The sequence below is a fragment of the Carex rostrata genome, chromosome 34 (assembly GCF_964058835.1).
Source record: "Carex rostrata chromosome 34, lpCarRost1.2, whole genome shotgun sequence".
NCBI lineage: Eukaryota > Viridiplantae > Streptophyta > Magnoliopsida > Poales > Cyperaceae > Carex > Carex rostrata.
In genome coordinates, this window is record NC_135951.1 from 3,558,717 (window position 1) to 3,564,449 (window position 5,733).

The window sequence follows — 5,733 nt, forward strand, 5'->3', positions numbered from 1 at the left end:
ATACAAGTCCTTTCAATAAAGGATATCCTCCATTTTGGATTTCCAGATCTGCCAGTTGTTATTTGTCAACCTGATCATGGTGCTACTGCCTTCCATCTCAACCTACAAAAGCACTCTCAAAAGAAAAGAAACCTGAGGCTCTGATACCACTTGTTGGGAATTTTAAAAATAATACCAGTTGAGAGAAATGCCTATTGTATAATCAACTAATTTGAGAGAGATGGGTAATATAAGCACCGTACCAGTTGGTACCGAAAAGTTCAAATGTCAAAATGCACAAGCCAAATCAAGATAATATGAGATCAAGCACAATCACAAAAGACACCAGATTTACGTGGAAAACCCTCTCAACTTGGAGGGTAAAAAACCACGGGGCACACCGGCAAATTTCACTATACCAACAAGAAACGGGTACAATTGTTCTTCTCAAGTTTAAGCCCTAAACTGAGGTATACACACAATAATAATGAGAAAAACCAAGAGATAACGAATTAGAAAGAAATATCCTTTCAAGCTTCCAATTTCATTCAAACCCGAGCAAACCCTAGATTTGAGAAAACGAGAAATTCCCCTCTTACAAACAAGAAGAAAGTCGATCAAGGTAGTGAAATCGAAGAGACTAGCTTGCTCTTCGTTTTCTTCTTCTTCTCCACCTCCTCTTTCTCTCTCCTTCTTCTTCTTCTCTCTCTTTTCTTCTTTCCGTCTCCTCTCTGTGTTTTTCCCCTTTCTCTCTGTGTCTCACGCGAAACAGCCAACCAGCACCCTTTTTTTTTTCTTTTTGTTTCTTCTGTTGCCTATTGGGCTGGACCCAACAACGGCCCAACAGAAGGCATTGTGCATACCGCAAATGTGAATTGTGCAAAGTTAATGTAAAGACTTGAAGCAACTTTAACATTCTTTTGCTCTACACATCATATTCAATTTCATTCTCATATAACTCGAAAGCACCCTTGATATTTTCCTGATATAATAAAAAATAAGGAAAATAAGTAAAAGAAAATTGATGGAACAGAAAATAAAACAGCAAAAAAGAGAAGTTCTCGGCACAGTAACAGAAGGCATGATAACATCTTTACTTCTTGGTCAAATAAAAAACAAAATAGAGGGAATTAGTAGATATGTTAGAATAGGAGAATAGCGTAATATTTTTCAGATTTTGGGAGGATTAAGGGGAATAATAAGAAGGATCTAAATCTGGAATAGAGGTTTTTTTTTAGCCTAGAGTAGAATAGAGAGGGTTAATACTAGAATAGAGAAGAATTATTTTATAGAATAGAGTTTTTTCTATTTTTAGGAATTTGGACCACTAACTTTAAAAAAAAAATTAAATTAGTTGGAATAACATCCTACCTTGCATTTTTCCAAATTAGCCTTCCGGTAAATATATTTAATATAATTAGAAGAAAAACGGTTGAAATCATGGAGGAGTAATGAGCGAGAACTCGGCGAATCTCCCAACTCCTCTTTCATCATTGCACAGTACATACGTTAAGCTGTCACTTTCTTTCTCAAAATGAGAATTCACAAGAAGAAATTTATCATTCCAAAAAAAAGAAAAAAAAGAGGAAAATTTAAAAATAATTTGACAAAAAAAATGGTACAAATTACAGGTTGATACTTCACACTGTACCGATTTAAATATTACTAGTAAAATTAGTATAAAAAAAAGTATGATAGGGGTTACATATTTACTCACCTAATTCTCTTACAGCAAGTAGCAGAAAAGTGTGATGTGTGTTTGATTCCATATTACTCACTCAATTCCCAAATTAATCCTACTCCCTACTCAACTTCAATTCAAGAAAATCCAGGACACTAACCCTCGTGTAAATCATATTTATATACTTCGAGAAAATAAAATTACCTTCTGGAAGAATGGAGGTGAACGGCCAAGAGCACTATTGGCAATTTCTTTACCACCTTGTGCATGTACAAAATCCATGTACTGAATCCAAAACTCAGGCTAGTTGGCACATGGAATCAAACATCTCTCATAAAGCTTCACCATCTAGCAACAAAAAAAACGAAAAAAAAAAAAATATATATATTTTAGAAATAAGTAATCAACCATAGAGGAGGATTCAAATGCCTCCATTTTTAGTTATTATTGAGGGGTTGCAAACAAAATCTAAAAGAAAAAAAGAACCATCAAGTGGTTTGTCAATATCCACTAATGTGGACTATTTTATATGCATTTTTTTTTTCAAACTCTCAATGCCCATCAAAGTGAAGAGAAAAATGAAGTACATGCACATAAAGAAGAGGCATGATGAACTCATTTAAAACCCCTCAATAACAACTACTACATTTTGATAAAAAAATACCTTCGAAAGGTAACCGCATGCATATTATTTAGAAGTCACATACCCAATCAAAATTATATATAAAAAAAAACTTTTGAGGTATATAATTGGAAATAAAGAGTCACATACCCAATCAAAATCTCCTTATGTCTCAACAAAATCGAGATATCGGTGCCAATTCTCAAGCTGAGAATCATCAAGCAGTTTCACATGAAAATAGTGCCTTGTTATATTGTTCTCATAGCAAATTATATTCTTTTCAATTTCACATGATCTCCTGTACATTTCCTCTCCTGCCCACAAATATTTCTTTATCATGTTAATATCCATTTTGTGACTGTCGGCATCCGTAAAACCTTGAATTACACTCAAAATATCTGAAATTTCAAATTCTTCACTGTTTCTCCATCTTGATTTGACAGTGACACAAGTTCTATGCCTTGAATTGATGCTTCTTCTTCAAGTAGAGAGGCTAGCTTCTTAAAACTGAATCACTTATTTGAAAATAAACAACTCCTTTAGAAAGCAAATAAAATGTAACCTATCTTATAAATGGGACCTTCCAATAAAAAAAAAATTCATGAGACCTACCGAATTTTTGTAAATATTGGCAATTTTGCTCCCAACTATGCCAACTTTTTTGTTTTTGGTAAATATACAGTTTGGAAGCAATTTTGTTGAATTTAATTTTGTTGATTTTTTTTTACTTATGCTTTGTTTGACACATAAGTGTATGCTGTAAACAAACAAACAAAAATGTTGGTATTTACTTTAGCAAATAAAAGAGATTTTGGTCATTACCCAAAAAAAAAAAATTACAGGGTGTAAACTGTAAATACTCCAAAATATCCAAGAAAATAAGAAATGTATATACATAGAATGATATGTACCTTTCATAATATGCATGTAACTTCTTAGTAGGGAATTTGAGGATGAGAATGTAAATATTAGCAAGCCGGCGCCACTGTTTATGAGAACATTCAAACTCTCTGTGTTTATCCCATATCTTGTAGCACAAATAATCCTTTCCAACAAAAGACAAGGCCCTCTCAAATAATAAATTATCCAAAAAATGTAATAAATCAAATAAGGACGCAACAATCGACAAATTTATGCGGTTTAATCTCTCTTATTTCAATTCGACTGATATATATCTTGATATTTATTTCTATGATTATTAAATGTATTTGTGTATGTATTGAGTTTTGAGATTTTGAAATTTAATCTCTCTTATTTTGGTTCAACCAATCAAACTAAAATTTATTTCGGTTTCTTTGGTTCAGTTCCGTTTTTGAAAACCGCATTAAAATTTTGATTTGGCAATTTCAATTTGGTTTTAACCAATCCGATCCAATGAACACTCTTAAGTTAACCATTGTATTTTTTTCCCATTAGTTTACCTTCTAATATCAGATGGATCATTAAATGTGAGAGTACCAAATGTGCAATAATTACACCATAGTTCCACAGAGAAGGTCAAAGCTTGTTCCGCTCTTTCATACACTTGTACTACCACATTGGGCCCACATAGGGGCAACTTATGTGCTCCATCCTTGACCCAAAATACATAGCATAAGCGGAATTCCAGTAGAAATTTATCATAAATTAGGTCTATAGCACCAATATCAATCTGCACATGAAACCAAAGTTTCATAAATTAGGTTTATGCCTATTTTTTTGCTGATATGTTTTTTGTATTTCTGAATTTTTATTTAGTGGGTTAGTAAAGTACTAAAGTGAAGTTACTTGGATTGTTCAAGGATGTTTACTTGTACTAAATAATGCTATCAAGTTTCGGACTTAATAGCATATTTTGCCATTAAAATAGTAAAAAATTGGATGAAGATAAAAAAAAAAATCCAATCTGGTATTACCGGCAAAGAATGCTGAACTTCTCTGATCAGTGAAAACTAATGCATCAAAATCCGTGCTTTCACTATCCAGCATTTCTCTCAGCTTCTCTACAGTATAAACAGAAAACAAGAAAATTAATTAGTATACTGAGTCTAGTGTTGCTTTTACAATACTAGATTGAGGCAAAATGTCAACAATATTTGTCATGTATGCTAATTTGACATCTTTTCAAATACTTATATGGCTTCTATAATTCATATCGATTTTGTAAAACACGCCTATTTAGGTCGATTAATTGGCCGATTAGTTATTGACAGTTATCAAACCGTCACGGATTTTCCCTAATAATTGTTCGATTATTTCTAATTATGTCCAATTATTCCCGAATAATCTCTTGGCGGTATCCTATCCGTCTAACGAGCGCATACTGTTATTTACTACACTGATTCATGTATATAACCAACTCAAAAACCAACCAGGTTGGTTTTAAACAGGGAATCCAAACTCAAAAACCCTTCTTTCATATAAGGGTTGCATATGGAAAAATAAAATGATAAACCAACAAATTGCATTATTTCTATCCTAAAAAAATAAATATTTGACATAGTTACTTAAGTATTTAATTATTTTTTCTTCTTCAAATCACATAAAGTATCAGATTTTTCATCTGTTTCTCTGTCGAAAACTAGAGAAAGAGCAAGAGGAGCGTCTCTTCTTTGTCCTAGACCTGGTCCATATTGGAATTATGAAAGCAAACCCTTAATTTTTGGTGGAATTATTAAAACAGACCCTTAATTTTTGGTGGAATTATTAAAGCATGCCCTTAATTTTGGTGGAATTATGAAAAAACTTCCTTGAAAGATTTTACATAGTGCAAAAAAAATAAAAATCAAAGTAATATAAAGTTCTTATAACTTTGACCACTTGACTCTATACAAAATTTATTTAAAAATTCAAAAAAATTGTATATAGACGCATCACTCGTAGGTAGATGAATTTTAGCGAGTCAGATTCTTCATTTTAAGTTAATCTAATAGTTTTAGAGTTGAATTTACAAAGAAACTTGATGAACTTAAGAACACCCTAGTTCTACTCAATTAACTATGCCAGAGCTTTAAGGGTGAACCAATTCCCTTTAGCTGGCCCCACATAAACATGTCAATAATTGACTTGACTTGACTTGATATGACAGAATAATAGGAAGAGTTTGGGTCCTTGCTTCTCTGATTGATACAAGTCGGGTCGAGTCGGACCTATATCTAACCTGATTGGAATGGACTAGATCGACTAGATCCCTTTTCTATTTTTCTCTTTAAAGAAACAAAAATTATTTAAAAAATTAGAAAACATTGAAACAAAATGGATTCTAATATAAGAGAGTCATTTTTAGGGAAGATAATAAAATTTAATACAAAGGGGCTACATTTAATAAATATAATAATCGAGAAAATATATATTAGTGAAAAAATATAGGCAGATTAGTTCTTCCCTGCCCCTCCTCAACTTGGTTAGCCCAAATTTTCTTCTTCAGAGCAGTTTAAAAAAATATATAACGGCCAAGCCCAAAACCACTTCC

At 32.3% G+C, this 5,733-nt stretch overlaps 1 long non-coding RNA gene across 4 annotated transcripts; it reads right to left on the reverse strand.

Annotated features, from left to right (window-relative positions):
• Positions 1-870: 870 nt before the first annotated feature.
• Positions 871-3,355, reverse strand: LOC144548985 (uncharacterized). 4 transcript variants are annotated; one of them, XR_013509526.1, is made up of 5 exons: positions 3,194-3,355; positions 2,433-2,789; positions 1,865-2,008; positions 1,351-1,503; positions 871-961 (listed from the first exon to the last, which is right to left on the reverse strand). It is a non-coding gene; the product is annotated as an uncharacterized LOC144548985 (long non-coding RNA). The 4 variants fall into 4 exon arrangements; XR_013509524.1 differs by lacking the exon at positions 871-961 and having other exon boundaries at positions 1,321-1,503; XR_013509527.1 differs by lacking the exon at positions 871-961 and having other exon boundaries at positions 1,321-1,507.
• Positions 3,356-5,733: the final 2,378 nt, after the last annotated feature.